The 23,480-nt window shown below is 36.5% G+C and overlaps 1 long non-coding RNA gene across 1 annotated transcript; it reads left to right on the top strand.

The window, feature by feature from the left end:
* Positions 1–1,437: 1,437 nt before the first annotated feature.
* On the top strand, positions 1,438–11,585 carry LOC103096211 (uncharacterized). Its single transcript, XR_469247.3, has 2 exons — positions 1,438–1,716; positions 11,414–11,585. It is a non-coding gene; the product is annotated as an uncharacterized LOC103096211 (long non-coding RNA).
* The last annotated feature ends 11,895 nt before the right edge of the window (positions 11,586–23,480 follow it).

Raw genomic sequence — 23,480 nt, 5'->3', positions numbered from 1 at the left:
GTAATCAGCTCAGGTGGTTGGCGAGGTCTGTGCCTCCTTTTTCTTTCCCTCCCCGAAGACTCTGGGTAGGGGTAGAAGGCATTTGCATTGTCCTCCTCATCTCCCTTGTCAGCACTCTCCTCTGCTTCCAGAGTCATCCTGACCTTCTCAACAGCTGCCTGATTTCTGGACCATCACCTGGACATTGGAGGAAATTACTTTCTGTTTGCTTAGTGACCATGGAGAGGGAATCTTGATAATCAGAGGGCCAGACTGTGGCAAAATTATGAAATGGATCTTTCAGGGAGACCCTCCTATCTCTCTCCAGAATCTTTCCTTCCACCTAATGCTAGCCTGTGTGTCCATCTCTTCATTCTATCCACCAGCTGTTCAGTGTCCCCAACTATTCTTGCTCCTACTTCCTGGGGACAAACTCATTCTCTAGCCCCTATGCCTCTCCCACAATTCCTCTTATCAAAACCCATTCAAACAGTAGCCATAGTCTCTAAGTTCATTTTCATTTATACTCATGTGTTAATGACTAATAATAATTTCTCACAAGGATGTTACCCAGCAGCATGACATGCAGATAGTCCGGGAGCATGCTGTTGACCATCTAGATATGGTGAACTTGCACCAAAGAAAAGTCGATGGTCCCAGTGCTAGAGCTAGATTTCCAGGTCAAAGTTTGCTGTTCTCACTTTTTTTTTTTGCCTTCTTGTGCAGTTGTGTCCAACGCCTCATATAAATAGGCATTCAATAAACTGACTTTGAGTGAGAAAAAAATAATAATAATTTCTCAATTTTTTTCATGGGGGCAACTATGCGCTGATCAAACAAAAAAAATGTGTATACATGACACCCTTTCATGCTTAATCTGCATTAGTAACATTTCCTCCATCATTCTCTTAATTTTAGATAATAAAATGATAAAGCAAACCCTGAATTGTGATTTTCTGAATTTTTGCGGGGTCAATGCTCCCATTCAACTATTATATGAGCTGAATGGGGTAGGAGGGCAGAGTGGGGAAGAGGAAGAGTTTTAGCATATAAAGCACTAATGATCGCATATTTCAGGCACAGTGGCCCTGAAGTGATGGAGATTTTTGCAGGCATGGACCTTGCCTGGGCTGTTAAAACCATACCAAGCAGGTGGCTGACCAGCCACTAGATCTATATGTAAATCTCTCTATAAAAACCCTTCTGATGAGATTCTTAAGCACCACACACATACCTCTTCCCAACCTTGAGGATGCACTGGCACTTCCTAGGGAGAAGCCAAGGAGATGGGGGGCAGTGGATGGGGGAGGGGGTGGAATGGGAGTATACAGTCAGCCTCTCCACTTGCTTCAGTTCCTCCAGAGATAATAATGGTTACTGATCTCGTTGCCACAACAACAACTCAGGGGGCCCTTATATATATATCCCATGGCAACAGAACTCAGACATCAGCAAGAACCTGGAGAGAAACTCTGTGTAGAGAGACTTGGGAAAAGAAAAGAGGAAGATATTGAGGCACGTTTGGGTTTCAAGATTTTCCAGAATTCTGCTTCGCTCTGAGATGCATCCATCTTGTCCAAACCACTGAATCTTTTTTATCTCATGCCCTTTAGAGAGGAGAGTGGGGTGCACTGAAGGAAGCCAGAGCCCATCCTTGGCTTTGGCAACTAAGGAGGCTGCCTCTGGGTCTAAGATGCTCTCACCAAGCAATCCTGCAACAACTCTGGAAGGTAGCAGGTGAGTGACATTGAGAATGGTTTCCATGGTCAGTGATCCCATGTGGAGAATCACCTTCTTCCTCATGCTAGAAAAATGACAAGCATTTATATAGAACTTCAGGGTTTCCAAAGTACTTTAGGCATGTTGTCTCACTTGATCCCCCAACAAGTCTGTAAAGTGGAATGAGGGGATCATGAATGAGATGCATGAGAAGAAGCTGTTCATTACCACAGTGGCGCAATGAATGGAAACTCGGGCTGATTGTGGAATGCATATATCAATGGAGAGCCCAGGTCTCCTGAGGCTCTGCCCTTAATATTTAATTGTTGTTGAAGGAGAGATTCACAGTGACCACGTGGAAGAGGAATCTTTTTTTTTTAATTTGGAAATTTTTATTTCATTAATTTAGAATATTTTTCCATGGTTACATGATTCATGTTCTTTCCCTCTCCTCCCTCCACCTCCCTTCTGTAGCCAACATGCAATTCCATTGGGTTTTACATGTGTCACTGATCAAGACCTATTTCCATATTATTAATATTTGCACTAGGGTGATCGTTTAGAGTCTACATCCCCAATCATATCCCCATCGACCCATGTGATCAAGCAGTTGTTTTTCTTCTGTTTTTTCTTCCACAGTTCTTTCTCTGGATGTGGATTGTGTTCTTTCTCATAAGTCCAGAAGAGGAATCTTCTGTTGTTCATTTGTTTCAATCCAACTCTCAATAATTCTATTTTGAGGTTTTCTTGGCAAAAATACTCAAGTGGTTTGCCATTTCCTTTTCCAGCTCATTTTACAGATAAAGAACTGAGGCAAACAGGGTTAAGTGACTAGCTCAGGGTCACTTAGAGGTAGTCAATCAATAGATGGTCTGGCCTTCACCACCCCTCCATTATTGACCATGAGGGCATTAAGAATAGAAGAATTAGCTAACCTTAAAACCTTACATAGGGTCACACACCTAGCAAGTGACTGGGACAAGATTTCAACTCAGGCCTTCCTAACTACAAGTCTAGGACTTTGTCCACTATATCACAAAATGTCCATCACCACAAGAGAAATTGAGTTCATGAGGAAGCGATCTTAGAGGTCATCTAGTCCACCTGTACAAAGAATTCCCCCTAGAGCATCCCTAAATGGTTATCCAGTCTTCACTTAAGTACATAGTTCTGGGAAACCAGCTAATTCCAAAGAAGGCAAGTCATTCCATTTTTAGACAGTTCTGAGTAACAGGAACATTTTACTGAACTAAAGCCTAAATCTATTTTTTTTTACTACTTCTCCCCATTGTTCCTGTTTCTTCCCTTTGAGGCAAAGTCAAGCAAATCTAATCTCCCATGTGACAACTCTGCAAATACAACTTTCATTGTTGTACTGAATACTTACAACTAGGTGTCTTATAGGCATCTCAACTCAACATGCCAAAAAGAACTTATTTTCATGACATTCCCCCAACACATACACACACACACTCACTGTTCTTCATGACTTCCTTATGTCAAGGGCACCATCCTTCCAGTTTACAACTCGAGTCACCCTCAACTCCCCACCAGTCCTCATCTCACACAGTCACCCACCAAATTCTGTCATTTCTGTCTTCATGACATCTATTACATTTTCCCCCTTTCTCTCTACTCACAGGTCCCTGATATCTCTCCCTTAGACTATGTACTGATATCCCTAAACAGTCTCTCTTCCTGCCAATCTATCTAAAGAGATTGCAAGTCAAGATTATTCCATCCAGTGTATTTGCATCCAAAGATATTTAATAATGATCAATCTACTGATTTCTAGAGCATGGGTCTGAACATTTCACTCCTCAGCTCACTAAGTGTAGTAACTCCCTATTGCTACTAGGTTAAAATAGAAACTCTTCAGTTTAGAATTAAAGCCCTTCACAATCTGACACCGATTTACATTTTCAGGCTTATTTAGTACATATTTTAGAAATCACACATGCCACAGTCCATTTAAACTATTCTACTTTATTTTCTATTCATTGTTGCTGTTTGATCATTTCAGTCATATTTGACTCTTTGTCACCCTGTTTGGGTGGTAAAGTCACTGGAGCAGGTTACCATTTCCTTCTCTAGTTCATTTTACAGATGAGAAACTGAGGCAAATCGAGTTAACTGATTTGCCCAAGGTCACACAGCTAGTAAGTGTCTGAGGTCAGATTTGAACTCGGGAAGTTGAATCTTCCAGACCCACTGTTCTATCTACTGTACCACCTAGCTGCCTTTTTCTATCCATAGGATGTTCTATTTATTTATGCCTTCTCATGGGGTGTCCCCACTGGCTAAAATACAGTCCTTAATCACCATGCCTTAATATCACTACTATCTTTCAAAATTTAGTCCAGATGCAAACTTTTCCATCAGACTTTCTCATCAATCAAAATTGCTTTGCATATATTTTGTATTTATTTCTATAACACACACTTTGGAACAATTTCCTTATTTGTATTTGCATCCAGGGTTCAATCGCCAAAAGGTAGCTTCATCCTTGAATTCTAGTTGTAACCCAAAGAGTCTATTCTCCTAACACTATATCTTATGAGCCCCAACTAGTGTGCTGCCCAATAACAATCATCCAATAGGCTTAATTGGCATTTAGCAAAGGCATTTACTTAGATGTCATAGCAAAAGCAATAACTACAATACATTCCCCTCATAAATCTGGGGTGTAATTTCTCACAAATATGCACACTTATGTGAAGAGTGGGCTTAAATTTACATTAGAAAAGTAATGAGGCACATGTGTAGGATACCTGATTGGCAAAGGTAACTCACAACTCCTGGTACTCTAGTATCTGAAAATTCTTTCTTTGTAACAATCTCCTTTTAGGTAAAGCATCTTTGCTGGGCAAGTTGTTCAAGTGAGTTCCCAAGGTCTGTTCTTCATAGTCTAACTCTTTAGGATCATGCTTCTTAAAGTTGTTTCCTTCTTTGAGTTACCATCTCTGTATCTTTGTTTGTATGGAGAATGTACTTCTGCTCCCTACTTGATATAGTGTCTCCTGCTGGTCTGTAGGTCTCTATCAAAATGACATGAACTATTATCCAGGGACTAGATAAATGTATATCATCACCCCCACAAAAGTCTCCTTCATATTCTGTCTCCTGCTTTCAATCTCTCCCACTCTTTTAACTTCTGAAATTCATCTAGAGTTTAGCTTTTTAAAGCCCTAAGAAGTATAACTAATTTGTTCCTCAGTCAAATGTGTTGTTCCCCATTTGATTTAATTAGAGTGGTGTTCATACATCATAAAAGGATCAGGGCAGTCAATTTAATACCTCATTAACACCTTGTGATTACATTCTGTGCTTCTATGACTATGTCAACTAAAATGGAGAGGAGAAACCCCCTTCCTTACACTTATATGTGTTTGCAAAATTTCTCTTGAAAAAACAGAAGCTCCTTAAGGGCAATTACTATTTCATTTTTGTCTTTATATCCTCAGCATCTCATAGCAGCTGTTGTTTCTGATTCATGCCTTCTTTAGCCCATACTTGTACAGTTGATAACCAAGCTGGCTCATCGTTCAATTGAAACTGAAGTTATCCGTACTCTCTTAACTGTCGAATCTAATAGCCTTTCCTTAATCCAATCTCTATACTTCCCGACTCCCTATCTAGCATTTGGCACTCTTAACCAATTTTTCCTCTTGTGTCTTCTCCAAGAAAGTATCAAGTTTTTGTGATTCTGCTCTCTCTTTATTCTCCTCTTAGCTGCATGACTTCTTCTCAATCTCCTTTAGGGAAATCATCATTTGTATCGTCCATTATGGGTTTTACCCAGGCTCTGGCTTGAGCCTTCTTTTTCTCTCTATACTCTTTCACTTGATGACCTCATAACTTCCTATTGGTTTAATTATTATTTTTATGAAGAGGATTTCCATATCTATCTATACAGTCTTTACCTCTTTACTTTACTATCAAACTAGGCACTTTACAAGGCTCCCTGCCTCAAGTCTTTCTTTCCTTACTTGAATCCATCCTCCATATAGTTGCTAAAGTAATTTTCTTAAATCACAGGTCTTACCATGGTGCACCACTACTCAGTAAACTCCAATGTCTCCATATTACCTATCAGAAAAGGATTTTAACCATTTTTGTCTGTCCTGGATGCCTTTGGCAGTTTGATGAAGCCTAAGGACTTCTCCAAATATTTATAAATTCATAAAACAAAATACATAGCTTTAAAAAATTATACTGCAGTAAAGTTTTCAAAATATTTCTTAAAACCAAGTTCACAACACCAGACAAAGAACTTCTGCACTAAAATCAAATATAAACTTTTGACTGCCATTTAAAGTCCTTCAGAATCTTCCTTCTCTCCCAGCCTTTTTATATTCTCCTGCCCCCTCTATTCTATGATTCATCTTTGTTGTTCAGTCGTTTCAGAAGTGTAACCCCGTTTGGGGTTTTCTTGGCAAAGATACTGGAGTGGTTTTCCCTTTCCTTTTCCAGCTCATTTTACAGATGAGGAAATGAAGCAAACAGGCTTAAGTCACTTACCTAGGATCACACAGCTAGTGAGTGTCTGAAGTCATATTTGAACTCAGGAAGATGAGTCTTCCTAACTACAGTCCCCCTATTGTTCAGCCACACTGGTCTATTTATTGCTCCCTACACATGACACTCCTATCTCCATATCTTTTCTCTGGTTCTCTACAGGGTCTGAAATACTCTCCCTTATAAACTCCATCTTTTTGATTCCCTGATCTTCTTCAAGATTTGGTTCAAATGTTCCATTCTGTAGGAGGCCTTTTCCAGTCCCATCAATTGCTAAAGCTTTCCCTTCTTAGATTATAGTTTATCTACTCTATATTTATTTTTCTCTCTTATGCACTAATTTTTAATATGTTGTATGAATGGAATGGAAGCTTCTTGAGAGAAAGGACTGTTTTTATTTCTTATCTTTATCCTCAGTGGTTAGCACAATGTCTATCACATGGTAAATGCTTAATAAATACTTAACTATTGATCAAAAAAATTTTATACTTATATATCAATGACTAATAATTATTTAATATGGGCAACAGCCTGTTTTGTTTAATTCACTTCTCACTCCTAGCTCAGGCTGCCCATTAGTAATTTCTTTTCCCCTCCAAGTCTATTCATGATTGCATGATTTCCCTTAATAACAGATCACATTTCTATATCACATCAAGTTTACAAAGCATCTTCCTCCTAATAACCAGAGAAGATGAGTAGTTGCAAGCTATTATACCTATGTTACAAGTCAAGAAAATAGAGCTCAGATAGGAGACATGAAAATTGGGGTTATAAACTATAAAATAGGAATGTTGATGCTTATTCTAACTCAGAGAAGAATCTTAGTTTAGTAGAGAACTGGCCATGGAGCAGGAAATGTCTAGATTTAAGTCTTACTTCTGACATATACTAGCTGTGTGACCTTGAGCAAGACACTTAAGTGCCCTTTCTAAATCTCTGAGGCAAGAAATTGCTAAAAAGGTACATATCTACACTGGTAGAAGGAATTCCCTCATTCTGGAGTTCCATCTCACTTCCCAGAATAGAATGAGTTTATGTGCATGGAAATGCTTTGTTAACATAAAGCACTATTATATTAGCAAGATATTTATATTTTAATACCCAGAGAACTCATAAAGTATATGTTCTTTTACCTAAGGCATCTTGTCTCTCATTTCATATAAGTTTTCATCAGGCCTTGCTTTCCTTTATTGATGCAGGTCAACACAACTATCCTCTTATATTAAGAACAATGTCCAATGGGGGGCCTCAGCTTAACCCTGGCCTTCAATGTCCAGAATCCTTAAAATGCTATCTCTCCATTTCTCCTGTGGTGGGCCTGAGCCTGTTGCAGGTCACTACAGAAGAGACCTGGAGGGATATTTGCAAAAACTGATTAGCCTCCTAGAGAGCAAGAAGAAGAATCTCATAAGCCCCTACTGGGAGTGGTGTTAATAGAAATTTTTCATTAAGCAACATTAATAGCCACTCACACTCCTTTTTCTCTTTCCCATTTCTTTTCCATTAAATAAAAGTTTTCGCTTCTGCCCTTCTTCCCAGTCATTGAAAACCCTCAAAATATTACAATCTGAATATTGTGATATGATGACAATAATTCTGGATCTGGGTCTAGTTAAGAGGTTCAAACCCTAACTCAGTCATTTACTAACTGCATGACATTGGGAAAACCAAAGTCTCACTTTTCTCCATTTTTATAAAATAGAAATAACATTATCTGATTCATAGGGTATTTATGAGTATCATATGTAATAATGGGTGTAAAGTACCTTATAATCTTTAAGAGCTGTATAAATAGCAGCTTCTTTCATTAAATTTAAAGTGCTTTATAAATTTGAATTATCATGAGTGCTAAAGTGCCCTTCAGCTGTAAGGAAGAGGGTTGTTTTTTTTTTTCTTTTTCTTGAGATACTGTATAGAGAGCAATGGAGACAGGTAAGTGTGGAATGGGACAGACAACACTCTGGAATTCTGTGCCAGCCTTTCTGTGCCAGATGGAGATGCACAACATTTTAAATTAGAGCAGAATCAAATTTCCATCTGAATGTTAGGAATTTTCCTAACTGGGGGCTCTGAGCTATTGTGATTATATTCTGTGTTTTTAAAAATCTATTATAACTCCATAAAACAACAGAAGAAGGGCCATCATATTTATTGCCCCTTGGCTAATTTTTTAAAAATGCTAACTGTTGTAAAATAGTATTGCTAATCAGTTCTCCAGAGGGGGGAAAAAAAGATAGGGAGGAGGGTGGACTGCTGGATCTTGGTAGGCATCTTAGAAGATTGGACTTGGACTGAAGTTATTGTTCTTACCACTTTAAGGACTAAGGTAAATGCACACACACACACACATACTTTTTCTCTATTTTCCCAGCTTCCTTTCCAGTAATATACACTTTTAACTTTTCTTCTTTTATCTCATGTATCCTTATCTCAAATATAGAGAAGCCACAGCATAACTGGAAGCATAATATTTAGTATTGCTATGATGTGTAGAGTTAGCCCAAAAAATCCTAGATTTTTTCTTCTATATCCTCCTTTCCAGAAAAGACAGAGTTGAATCCTTTCTGGATCTTGTCTGTTCTGTTTGACATCTGGATTCAAACTCAAAGCTTTCAGATTCTATTTTTTGTATATTGGGAATTTTACATTCAGCAAGTACCAATTATACTTTGAGATCATTGGATAACATTTCCAGAAGATGAGGTAGCTAGTTAATATATTTTTCAGAGGAGTCAAATAATGTCTTTCATTTGCATCAAATAATTTGGATTATTTCTATATAATAATAATTATATACATATATATGCTAACTAAGCACCATTATTCTAGAGAACTGATAAAGAATGAAACCCATCTCATAACAGAGCTAATGGACAATCAAACTAGACCAATATGAGTGTGTTTAGCTTGACTGTGTTTGTTTAATATAGGAGTTTTGCAATTATTCTTTTTTTCTTTCTTTCTTTTCAATGGGTAAAAAGAGATATGAGTGGAAATGAATACTTGATATTTTAAAAAGTGAAATAATTTTTGAAATGTGAAAAACTGTTTTAATGTCATTCACTCTTGGATTTGAAAGCCCTTCTCAATTCTATTCAAGTGATTATGCTGAGATAGAGCAATAACAAATTTAAACTATAACTCAGAAGATATCATAGTATACATTAATTATTATGTTTGTGACATATTTTAAATAGAGAATAGTTTTCCATAAAATACTCTACCATCCTGAATTTATGTCCAGATCTATTTTATATATCCAAAGCTTATAACTAAGCCATGGGTGCGAAACAAAATCAAGGGCTTAGCAATAATCAATAAAGGCAGTATGTATAAATGTAACAGCACTTTTAGGTGGTTTGCTTAACAATCAATAAATTGCTCTCTACATCCCAAGAATTTTTCAACATGCATTTTTTTCCCATTGGGGAGGATGGAAAAGTCTTCTGATTTATTCTTTTCTTGTCAGTTGTTTTATTTTTTATTTTATTTATTCTTTTCTTGTCAATTGTTTATAATTTTTTAGGTAATTCAGGCTGTGTCTGCTATTGTATAAAGTACATAAACATGCAACTGATCTATATTTGGAAGGATCAGTAGTGTTCACATCTCTTGGTAATAAATATGTGATGCCTTCTGTTAAGAAATATGGGATCAGGCCTGCTACAGAGAAGAAGCTGCTGCTGGAGTGTTTTGCTAGTAATTCATATAATACCACATCTTCTCTAGACCATAGCTTCCCAGTTATGCAGAAAAGTTAGTGTGTCATTCACCTCTTGTGACATAGCCCTTCTGTTGTACTTTATGTTTCATGTTTGCTCAAAGTCACACATTGTTAATGTTGGAATTCTTTCAACTATCTAGACAACCAAAAATTTTACATATCTCCCTTTAGGATTCTCTTTCCCTCCTCTTATTTCTTAGAGAACATAATTAAATGGCCTCCGCCACATTTGTAAGGCCACATTTTTCTTCATGTTTGTGTATAACCTGTTTAATCCCTAAAATGTCTATTGGAGTATCACTTTTCTAAAGCCCTAAGGGTACCTGATACAATAGAAATCCCAGCTCTCTGACATGACCATGAGAAATTTGTTACCCATCTCTAGGTTCCATTTTTCTCATTTGATTTGTCTCATCTGTAAAATGAAGCTAAAATTATTTTTATGTGTTCAAATAAAATCTTATTATATTTTAAAATATAAAGATATCCGTACTTTTCTCACAGGCCAAGCAAAAACAAGTGGCTTCCCGAATGAACACTTGTAATCATTTAGTATCCACTAGACTAGATAGGGTCTATGAAAAATAATAGCACACAATTAACAAACTCTTATTAAGCATTCACTGTGCCCAGCTAAATTTTGGGGTTAAAAAAAAAAGCAAAAACTCCTTGGCTTTAAGGTGCTTACATTCCAATGGGAGAAACAAGATATAAATAGCTAGCTTTCTACAAGATATATAGATAAAGATGTAGACAGATACAGATATCAATAGACAAGGAGACAATGAGGCTGAACTTGAAATCAGGAGTTCAAATCTGGACTCAAACAATGAATCCACTGAGTCAACCTCTACCTCAATTTCTTAATCTTTAAAGTGAGAGTAATAATAGCACCTCTCTCCAAGGGTTATCATGAAGATAAAATGAGAAAATATTAAAACCATTTTACAAACCTGAAATCTTAAGATAAATCCTAGTTAGCATTATTAATATTGGTATTATTATATTTATAATTTGTTATATGATATATTATTATATCATATAAATATAAATAAGATATTTATATTGATATATAATTGTGATCAAATATTATATCATATTAGAAATTATTATTATTAATCCTCCAATTTGAATTCTAGCAGAGTGCAAAAACAACTGGGTTTTGAACCTTGCTCTTTCATTAACTTTTTCTGTCATCTTGATCAAGTTATTTATCTTTTCTGGATTTCAAATTATCTGTATAATGATAGGTTTAGATTAGAAGATCTCTCAAAGTCCCTTCTGGTTCTAAAATTTTATATTCTAAATTTTCCTTCCAGCTCTGACATTTTGTGATTCTAAACAGACAGTATTCCTTATATTTTAAAATTTTAAAGCCATTTGGAATGGCTCAGTGGGTTCCCCATATTGTAAGAAGACAATCAGCCATCCTCTCCCAACAACATTGTATGATAATTTCATATTTTCCAGTTCAGAGAAAGCTGGCCTCGGGACAAGCCTGATTTATTAAAGTAAAACCAGGAGACAATGTATTTGCAAGATAGAAGCATCTTCGAAGAGCATCATTGAATACACGCTTTTACTGTAAGGAACATCTACCATCTATTTCTAAATGAAGGTTTCATAAGAACCTGGTAATTTACTTGTCAACTGTTGATGAATTTTGATTTGTTTGATATTTAATCAGCCAGAATTCTATATCTTCTATACTTGTGGTATTACATAAATACTGAAAATAGAAATCATACAATTGGCATAAAATTGAGTAATCTTGCTATCATATTCTCAATTTAAGAAAAAGTAGTGCAGTGGGGTAGAAGGAAAAAAACTACCAAAAGTAAGAAACTTTGAGTTTGAGCATTGTCTCCAGCATTAACTTACTTTGCCCTTGGTAAAATGCCCTTAACCAACCTATGCTTCAGTCTTCTCTATGAAGTGATGTAGAGAGGTGCAGTGAGGTGACTCAGAGAATTGAGAGCCAGGTCTACAGATGGCAAGTCCTGGATTCAAGTTTGGCCTCAGACACTCCCTAGATGTGGGACCCTGGACAAGTCACTTAATCCCCATTGCCTATCCCTTAGCACTCTTCTGCCTTGGAATCAATATCCAGTATTGATTCTAAAACAAAAGGTTAAGAATTGTTTGTGTTTTTTTTTTAAACCCTCACCTTTCATCTTGGAATCAGATTAAGAGTTTTGTGTGTGTGTGTGTTTTTAACCCTTGCCTTCCATCTTAGAATCAATACTGTGTGTTGCTTCCAAGTCAGAAGAGTGGTAAAATCTAGGCAGTGGGGATTAAGTGACTTGCCCAGGGTCACACAGCTAGGAAGTGTATGAAGTCAAATTTGAACCCAGGACCTCTAGGCTTGGCTCTCAATCCACTGAGCCACCTAGCTGCCCCAAATTGTTTTTTTTTAAATAAATAAATAAAATAATCTAGGAAGAATAGGCTAAATAAATAAATGGAGGGGTCTTCAAAGACCCTTCCATTTCTGATATTTTATGTTCTGACGATGATGCCTTTGCCATGAAATTTACTTTGCATATAATTTATATGTACCTGTGTAAATATATATATATATATGTGTGTGTATGTATATATGTGTGTGTGTGTGTGTGTGTTTTCTTCCTTGAAGGCATAGGTTGCATTCACTTCTGTCTGTATATCCCAAGTGCCCGGCACAATATCGGACATATAAGAGATGACTGATAAAAACTTGTTGGTTGCTTGATTGATTAAGGCCTATGTTCTAGATTCTAAGATCATTTTAATTCTGTTTTTTTTAATGTTCTAAAGTCCCTTCCAATGCTGACATTTTAGATCATTTTGATGAAGAAATCATTATGTTTAATCCAAAAAAAACAAAGTATATCACCACTACCTAATCAAGGGATCAAGGCTTATTATATACATGAAAATGGTTAAGTGTGTGTGTATTTGCTCAAAACAGTAGAAGAAATGTCACATGTGATTCATTACCTGGTGAGTGATGCTGGCAAATACATGTTGTAGGATTTCAGAGGGGAATAAAATCATTGTGAGCCAGGAAAAAAACGTCCTGGGGGAAGATGGGAAGAAAAGGAAAGAGAATAAACATTTTCATGACACCTACTATGTGCCAGGTACTTTTTATAAGCATTATCTCATTCGTTCTTCCAATAACCCTGGATAGAATTATTATTCCCTTTTTACAGTTGAGGAAAATGAGGTAGATAGAGGTTAAGGGATTTGTCCCCAGAGTCACATAGCTAGTAAGTGTCTGAGATTGGATTTGAACTCAGGCCCTTCTGACTCTAGACCCAATCCTCTATCCATGGTACCACCTAGCTGCCCCTATAAAATACAGAATACATATAAGGTAATTGGCGGGGAGGGTGATATTGGCAATGAAGGAGATCAAGAAGGGCTTCTCACAGAAAGTGGCATTTGAGCTGAGCGTTGAAAGGTCAATGATAAGTAGCTCAAACCAAGGCTGGGCAGACTGAAGTCGCCATCTGCATTTGCCACGATTGCCTAATGAACTGGCCTCCTATAATCACTTACATGCATATAAAAATAGTAATAACCTGCATTTCTGTGGGGATTTTCGTAACCCTTCTCTCGAGGACCATTGGTATAGAGCACGCTCCTAATGGCAGAGACGAATGTGGAGCTTCAGCCTTCTCCAGTCCCCCTTTGGGACTCTTGGAGCCACTCTTTTCCAGGATGCTTCAAGCATGGAGTCACTTTGGGTGCTTCTGGCTTCCCAGCTCAAGAGGGGAGATGGAAGAGGCCAGCCCCACGTCAGGGTGCTGAAGGGAACAACTCTGGAGACATGAGAGGAATCAGCAGTCTCCATCATGTCCCTATTTCTAGTTGGCTACTCAAGAGGCTGAAGGGAATTTCTTCTTGGATGAGATCCAGGACTCACTTTCTTGATTGCCCTGAATTATCTCACTTCCAATGGAAAAGCTCTTTCATTCTATATTATCTAGTGTATATTCTCCTTCTCTGATTTTGGTTTTGATTTGATTTGGCAAAATGAGTTTTCATTGCTATTCACTCTGTGAGTTTATTGTGGAACTGGAATTTGGTGGAAAAGAGGCAGATGTAGAGTTTGGGATCCTTTCTCCTCCCCCCAAAAAAGATAAAGTGATCAGAAGGTAGCTCGGACCCAATAACAACCCCTAGATGAACAACATTTAAAAAGATGGAAAACATTTTTAAAAAACATAAAAACCCCTAGATGAACAACATTTAAAAATGTGAAAAACAGTTTTAAAAAATATTTTAAAACCCCTAGATGAACAACATTTAAAAATATGAAAAACAGTTTTAAAAAATATTTTAAAACCCCTAGATGAACAACATTTAAAAATATGAAAAACAGTTTTAAAAAATATTTTAAAACCCCTAGATGAACAACATTTAAAAATATGAAAAACAGTTTTAAAAACCATAGATGAACAACATTTAAAAATATGAAAAACAGTTCTAAAAAATATTTAAAAACCCTAGATGAACAACATGAAAAACAGTTAGATCTAATTCTAGCCCAGTATTCCTCTCTCTGAGGATAGTAGAGTAGCCTCTGGCCCCAACCTCAGATTTCACCTCCTGATTATAGGAATGAAAGCCTCCCTTGGAGAAGGGAAGCAGGAGAAATTAGAGATGATTATTCTGCTTCCCTTTAAGTCACACAGAGAGAGCATCCTCACCCTACATGGAGCCTCAGATTATAGGTGGGGTCTACTACTGCATGTGCAATGTTATATGCTGTCTAACAACTCTGTGAGAGAGGACAATCAATAAATAATTATAAAGTACCTGCTATGTATCAGACGGTGTACCAGGTATACAAAGAAAAGTAAGATATGATCTCCTGCTCTCAAGGAGTTCACAGTCTGCAAGTAGTATCATCCCCATTTTACAGATGAAGAAACTGATGCCACACAAATGAAAATGGTCTGTTCATGGGTGAAGAGACTTGACCTCAGGTCTGTAAGGCCAGTGCCTTTCTCTCTCTGCTACATGTAGTTTCCAAAGTTCTTTCTCCAACAAACCATAAGCCAAAGCCTTCTTGTGTGGTGTGGACATTAGATGCAATTGCATCATCTTTAAGAAAATTGCAAACAGGCCCACAAGGACTCATTAGGATAATTTTCTTTCTAATTAAGCATGTAATATACTTGTCGTTTTCTTGTTGTTTGTCAGGGAGTCAACGAATCATAAAATTACAGGAGGAACTTGCCCAGACTTTCAAAAAGAAAACCAAAAATCTCTTTTAGGGAAACTATATTCAAATTGTAGCTTGTCTAGAAAACACTGTCACACGTCTGATACCTACAACAGCTTAGTGAGATGGACAAGTCAAGAATTATTTCTCCCATCTTACTGAGAAAGGAAACTGAGGATCAGAGAAATGAAGTGCCTTGCTTAAGGTTACACAGCAGATGGGCAGAGCTGACCTCTAGAACTCAGGTCTCCTGATACCAAATACAGGATTCCTTCCAAATTGGACTTTTTTCTGACCCTGAACACACTCTTGTGCTTTCTCTCCTCACCCCTTCTGATCCCACAGCTTGCTAGCTCTAGGATATTTCTCTCTTTGGTCTCTCTTCCAAATTCTCCATCCCTTCTCCAATCCCAATCCTTACTTCTTCAGTTCCTAGACAAACTCAAATACTACTTCCTCCAATAAACATTCCTGTTTCTTCTTCTTAGGATAGATCATTCTTTTCATAATTATTTTATTTTATTTGTTGAATTAATACTTTGTATTTTCCTCCCACCCCAAATTGAAGAAAAAAGGGGGGAAGCCCTTATAACAAAGAAAAAATCAAAACATCTTATCACAGATCACATCCAAATATATATAGAGATATAATAGGTATACATATAATTTAAAATATAGTATGTGCATTATATATGATATACAATATAAGATGTATACGATACATACACACAAAATAAAGATAGTCCCTGTCCTCAGAGACTCTAATAGGGGAAAATTACTTACAAAAAGGAGCTTAAAGGAGGGAGAGGAACAGTATAGAGTATCCTAGATATGGGAATCAGAACTGATAGAGCATCATGCATGGGGGAAAGAAAATAAGTGGATGTATGAAAAAAGTAGTATTTTAAAAAACTATAAAGGCAGGAAGGAACCTAGTTGTGAAAATGTTAAATATCAAGTAAAGGACTTTATAGCTGATCCTGAAGGTCATGGGGAGTCATTGAATTTTATTTTGTACTCAAGGGGGACCAAAATGATGTCACAACATCAGGGTTAATGTAACATAAGAGTTTGGAAGATTCCACCAAAGATCACGCACAAATAATGAACATCTGAGATGGGGATGTCTCTAAATTTGCACATCTCAAGATTCTTTTGAGCTAATGCAATCCTGCTTTACTCATAGAGCACAGCCTCTTCTTTGATGCAGGTATGCCAGGCAAGATGGTCCTTTGCCAATTTCTCACAATAAATACCAAAGTTCATCAGAGAGATCTTGAAAGTGTCCTTTTATTGTTGTTGCTTCTGACCTCTATATGAGCACTTGCCTTGTGTAAGTTCTCTGTAAAATAGTCTTTTAGATAAATGTGCATTTGGCATTCAAACAAAGTGGGCAGCCCATTGGGGTTTACTAAGTGGAGAAGAAGGCAGAATTACCAGTGACATCTTCAGACTTTTAAGAAAGTCACTTTGGCACCTGAGTGGAGAATAAATAACTCAGAATAGAAAGAAATTTGAGACAAGGAGTCCAAATAAAAGTCTCTTGTAATAGTCCAGGCAAGAGGTGATGAGGATTTGAACCAGGGTAGCAACTATTTGAGTGGAAGGAAGGAGATACATTTAAAAGATGTTGTAAAAATAGAAATTGCAAGATTTGGCAACTAATTAGATAATGAGATGAGAATGAGAAAATGTGGACTCAAGGGACGACGTCAAATTTTGAAACCTGATTGGCTGGGAGAATTGTAGTATCCTATCATTCCATAATTTGATCATGTATGTAACCCAGTGGACGTGCTTGTTGGCTCTGGGAGGAGAGAGGGAAAGTACATGAATCATGTAACTAAAATAATTTTGTTAAATTTAAATATATATATTTTGATAACATTGTCATTAATTTGAATCTCAAAATAATTTTATGCAGAAAGAAATCAGAGATTCTTGCCTGGGCTATTACAGTTTTTATAGATGAGGAAATTGAATATCAGAGAGGTAAAGAAACCTTTCCACATTCACACACCTATGTGGAAGCTTATTAAAAACTCCTTTTTAGTTCAACTGAAAATAAGAAATAAATATCTCTCTAACCTAAAACATTCTCAAAATGTTTCTCTTTAGGAAAGTGGATAGCCAAGAATGAAAAATAAAAGGCTCAGGAAAGTAAATTTAGAGTGGTATCTAGCCAAAAGAAAAAAAAATCTCTTGGGTAGTTAAGACATCCATTGTTTTTCCCCATTCACTGAAGAATGTCACCTTATGACACCTAAAGACAGTGATCTCTTTTTTTAATATAATTTAATTTTTTAAATATTTTTCCAGGTTTACAAGATCCATTTTCTTTCCCTCAGCTCTTCCCTCTCCCCTCTTGGAGCTGACAAGCAATTCCACTGGGTTATACGTGTATTGTCACTCAAAACCTGTTTCCATACAATTCGTAATAGAGTCAATAATTCCCTTTTCCATGTTTTCCCAGGGAAGAACCTCCTTCAGTCTTTAAGGGGAATAGTCAAGGAAGGAACTGAATAAAATCCCAGGAATTTTCATGAAAGAACATGCCAGAATGCAAATCTAAAACCTTTTATTTAATATTGTGACCTTTACTTAAGATCCCTAAAAATGTCAAATTGTCTTTGGGCAGAGAGATACCCTAGGGTATGATGAAAGGAGGAAATTATATATCAATTTGGACATTTCTCTCAGTAGGTTAGAAATTATTGGATTTATAATAATGCTACATTAATAAAAAATTGTTACCTAAAATGAAAAGTACAGCATCATTTTTTTCTTTGACAACGAATGCATTGTAGAGTTGTGTCTCTAACCCAAATCTCCAGGCCCATCACTGAACAGAACTACAATTTGAGTCTAGGTCCATGATTCCAGATCTAACCCTTTTTTATTTAATCAAGCTATCTCCCCAAACATACTTGGTCCCCTTCCACTTCTTCTGTCAATGTAGCAGAAAAGGGAACAGAAGCTTCATAGCTTTTAATCCATCTATAAACACCTACTTAGTTGCTGGTGCTCTAAATGTGAGGTATTTGTCTTATGATCAACGAGGCAATATACAAATCAGCCAATCACTGAACATATTAACCATTTTCTATATGTCAGGCACTGGAACTAGGTTCTGCAGAAACAGAAAAAGGAAGGAAAATACCTGATATCAAACCTTTTCAATTCTTGCTTATAAATGAAACCAAAAGGTATTTGGGAGCTACAACAGGAATGGATAGATGGCTCACAGGATCTTTTCAGATACAAATAAGAGGGGACAGGCAGAGTTATTTCTATAATGTACCCAAAGTCAACATAAAGCATCTATTTTTAAATATATATACATATACATATTATAAATTTAATAATGATGCCCAATAAAAAATCCTCAAATAAATATACCAAATTAGGAGCAACTCTTCTCCAGGCAGAAACAAATGACTTAACAAAGAAAATGTTAATGTCTTCTTCCAAGCCAAAGGTTAGCTTTCTAATATAGTTGTAGTCCGTGTATGTATTCAAGATTGACATAGATCTTTCCATATTCCCTTGTATATCTCATAGTTTTTACTTTTCATAGAGCCATAATGTTCAACTTTCCCATACCTTTTCCAGGGTCACAAAAGCATTATGTGTCAGAGTCAGATCTTAAATCTAGGTCTTTTCAACTCTGAAACCAGCTCTTTATGCATCATATCATGCCAACATTAATTTATGCAGCCATTGTCAAATTACTGGACAGATGTTGTTTTTAATCTTTTGATTTTATAAATAAATAAGCTATTAATATTTTTGTTCAAATATTAAACACCATTTCATGGAACACTTGGCCATCTTCCATTTTAGTGCTCAGTGCTGAATATAAGAACAAAGAATACCATGAAAATAATTACAGTTTATGGCCAATATCTGTTTCAAAGGCTGAGGAAGTTCAGAAATTCTATAAGGAATTTTAAAAGATGTTCAAAATTAAAACAACATATACTTTATTTTATTTCAAACCCTTACCTTCATTCTTCTTATTCTCTTCTAGAACAGAAGAGCAGCAAGGGCTAGGCAGTAGAGGTTAAGTAATTTGTCCAAAGTCACACAGCTAGAAAGTGTTAAAGACCAGATTTTAGCCCAGGTCCTTCCGACTACAGGCATGGAGCTCTATATACTATGCTACCTTTTTGCCCTGAACTATCTATCTATCTATCTATCTATCTATCTATCTATCTATCTATCTATCTATCTATCTATCTATCTATCTATCCAACTGTCTGTCCATCCATCCATCCATCCATTTGCTCATCCACCCATCTATCTATCCATCTATCCATCCATCCATCCATCCATCTATCTATCTATCTATCTATCTATCTATCTGTCTGTCTGTCTGTCTGTCTGTCTGTCTGTCTTTCTGTCTGTCTGCCTGCCTGTCTGTCTGTCTGCCTGTCTGTCTGTCTGTCTGTCTTTCTAGCTAGCTAGCTAGCTAGCTATCTTTCTATTTATCTATCTATCTGTATGTATATATGGGCATGTTGTATATATATTTAATACTAGGTGTTGAGAAATATGGCTGTCAAGAAATAAAGTGGAACAAAAGCTTCTCAACAAAATCTTTTTGTGACTATATACTAGGAATGCTTTCTCCAAGAAGTGAATGAGGAACTGCAAGATATGGCAAATATCAAATGGCATCATAAAAAATTAAACTGACTATATCTTAACCTGTAGGAAGCAACTAGTTACCAACATGTAAGTCATTTATGAGCAGTTCTCTCAGTACAGTCAATTCAATTATTAGAACAAAGATGAAAACCAAATGAGAAGAATCAATAAAAATAAGTTCTGACATAAAATTAATAACTCCATCCTAACTTATTTAAACAAGTTATTGGGACTGAAAAAATAGAAAATTTCATAAGAAAGAAAAAATAGACCCATCCATGACTATTCATTTCCTATAGAAGATTGACCATTGTATACCAAATGATAAAACAAAGAAAAAAATTTTAACCCAACAATACTTGATCCCCCTCCCAAATGGAAGCCAAGAGCAACATTGGTTCAAAATATGAGTTTATTCTAAAATATCATCAGAGGAAGATTATGAGCAATTATCACCTTAGAAAAGAGTAAGAAATGAGGGGAAAGAGTTTTACAGAAAACTTAAAGACCAAATTAAGCCAGTTCATCTTCAAAACATTTAAGATTAAGACTGGAAGGCATACAATGAGCAGAAGAAAAATGGAAAAGATCTGTCAGCATTTCTAAAAGTCACCACATTCAGCCTCTAATTTGACATACCTTGGTATGCTATATGATAAAATAGCAATACAATTCATGAACATAGAGACAAAATGCTGAGACAGGCTAATTATACATGGGAAAGATCCATGCTGAAGATGAAAATTTTAAGGTATCAAGAGATCAAGATAGCAAAAAAAATGATACTAGAGTAAAAAAAGGAAAAAAAGACAATCAAAAGTATATTCATTGCTTTTTAGGAATATGGATGGCTATCTTCTCCATACAGAAATCTTTATGAGAAGAATATATAGATGTATGAAAAGCATCCATTAGAGAAAATATGAGAAGACAAAGAGTAGAATATCTTAAGAGCTATGTACTGATTGAAAGGTACAGAGAATATAAGATCTTTGGACTTTGTAGATGATTAAAAGGCATCTGAATTAGTAGAGAAAGATACAGTTTTATAGACATTTTCCAACAAAATGTCTACTCTGCATATGTTAAGATTATAAAATAGGTTCTACCAGAGAAATAACTTTGATTGGATGATCCTCTAATAATGGCATGAGGAAGGGTGACAGAACAGGGAGCCAAAATCAAGTCATGGAGCTCTAACAACATTGTTGTTCACTCAGCCAGTGTCTTAACTCTCCACTAACCTTATTAGTACATGACTGATATAGATCTATGCCTACAGAATAAATACATCTGTACCTATATCCATAATGTATTTAAGTCATTCTTCGCAAGATCAGTTGTTTATTGGAAACTGACTTTGAGAACAGGATGTCAAGTGACAAGTACTCTCAAATATTTTTTAAAAAGAAATTCAGCTGTAATCTTGGGTTCCGTCTTATGATACTACCTGTGTATAACCAGTTTTATAAATCCTATTCCAAATAGACTAGTATTAAAGTTCAATTTAAATTACACCTCTGGTTTTCAAAGCAAGATTCATACAAAAAAGTATCCAAAATTATATCTCTTTGGGGGCTGGGGGGAGTGAGGTAGGAGGAGTTACAAAGTGGAGGAGGCTGAACTCTAATAAAAAGTCAAATGGTGGGGGTTTTTTAATGTATTTTAAATAATTGCTGTTCCCTGCCAAGTTTCAGCTGGTGGGAGTTTTCACATATGAATTACTAAGTAGGAGTGTATAAGGGACAAGTTAATCGCGCCTTTTGGAATGGAGACGAGGACAAAGAGGATATTGATTAAAAAAAAAAAAATCAGAGCTAGAAAAGGACCACAGAACAAAGGCTGGGAACTATGAGAGCTAAAAGCAACCTTAGAACATAAAAATTAATGGCAGAGCAAGGAGCCTTACAACAAGGAACAATGGGAAGCAGCATAGTAGAATAGATTTTAGGAAGGAGAGGACCTGGATTCAAATCCTACTCTGATAGTTATAACCTGTAAGACCTTGGGCATATCATAGCCTCTCTGGGCTCTAGTTTTCTCATCTATAAATCAAGACAGTTGGACTAGGACAAAAAAGGAAATTTCAACATAGTGATGTCATTTTAGTCTTCTAAATACAACCAACCAACAAACCACCCTGTACGTGCTTAATAAATGCTTATTGATTGATTAATAAGGAAAGTTAGACACTTTAAGAGGCAGAAATGAGAGAGGAGTTAATTCTAAACATGGGAGACAACCAGTACAAAGACAGAACAATAAGGGACAGCTATTTTAAAGTCCTATCATACCCTAAATGCATAGACTGCCACACTATAGAGTACTCGCGCACAAAGAATTTCTTTTGGCACATGACCTGAATTTTTATTTTATTTTATTTTAATCCTTTCTTTCTGCCTTAGTACCAATACTGACAGAAGAGTGGGAAGAACTAAGCAATTGAGGTTCAGTGACTTTACCAGGGACACACAGCTAAGAAGTATCTGAGGCCAGGCCTGGCACTCTTCAATTTTTAGTTTTTAAAAAACGATGCTTGTTAACATTTACATTCAGCCTTCTTCAAAAGTCCTGATTGTTTGCATCTCAGGCTGCAATGATTCTTTTCAGTCTTGAACCCCACAGTTCTATAAATAAGTCAGGATTGCAGTTTTCAAAAACTTCTTGGCCAGAAACAAAGTTGGTCTCATTTTCAGCCTGTTGTTCATTTTTCTTCTGGGGTTAGACAGACAAGGCTTGTTCTATAAACTTACTCTCTAAAGTGCTATTAACTGAAAAGGGTAGTGGAAGCAGAAGAAAAGGAATGGAATTTTTCAGACCAATTAAGTCCTGAGCATGAAAACCTTCCCTTTTCCCAGACGTAAATAAATGAAAGCTGTTCTTATTACATTTGCCATTATCTCAGGCTTCACAAACTACTTGGTTTTCCATTTTTTCATTATAGCATTGCCTACACTTGCAATCTGAGACCACCTTGAAGATAACCAGAGTAGCAGAGATGCAGCTTTGAAAATATTATATTAGCAGGAGGTGGATGGAATTAGAGAATGGATCCAGGCAGGAATCCTCCCAGGCAATGCTTCTACGCTAACTCAAGCATTCCACAGAGTGGGTGCCAGAGATTTTGACCATTATCCAAATATTTTGGTCTCCACACCTATCCCCAGTCTCCCTCAAAGAAAATCCTTTAGACCACTCCCTTGTTGTTTTTCATGTTTCTATCATTTTCCACTCCTGGAAGGCCCCTATTAAGTCTCTGTTGTTGATTACAACTCTTGAACTCCACAGAACCCTCACTTAAACTGTCCAACTAGAGACAGAAGCCTGAATCTCCCCATTTCATGGGCAAGTTGGTCAAGGCCAGGGCAGAAACTTAATTTTTTTTTCTTCAGAGCTGGCCACCAATCCAAGGTGCTCTCCCTTTTTTGACCAATGCTCAACATAATGATGGGAATCTTGAGGCTATTGGGGGTTAGGTAGCTTCTCTAAGGAGTCATCGTTGGATCAGATATTGCTTAAACCCATCTGCTCACCCTAACTTTTCCTGGCAATTTAAGCCCCAGAAGACAAAATACTCCCTAATCCATTGAGCATGCATTATTTTTTCATTAGGATTACTTGATGTATGTGTCAAAGCTTCCTCCTAATCAATAAGTTCCGTAAAACAAAGAA

The sequence above is a fragment of the Monodelphis domestica genome, chromosome 6 (genome assembly GCF_027887165.1).
Source record: "Monodelphis domestica isolate mMonDom1 chromosome 6, mMonDom1.pri, whole genome shotgun sequence".
In the NCBI taxonomy this organism is placed as follows: domain Eukaryota; kingdom Metazoa; phylum Chordata; class Mammalia; order Didelphimorphia; family Didelphidae; genus Monodelphis; species Monodelphis domestica.
This window is presented reverse-complemented; position numbering and strand designations above follow the sequence as displayed.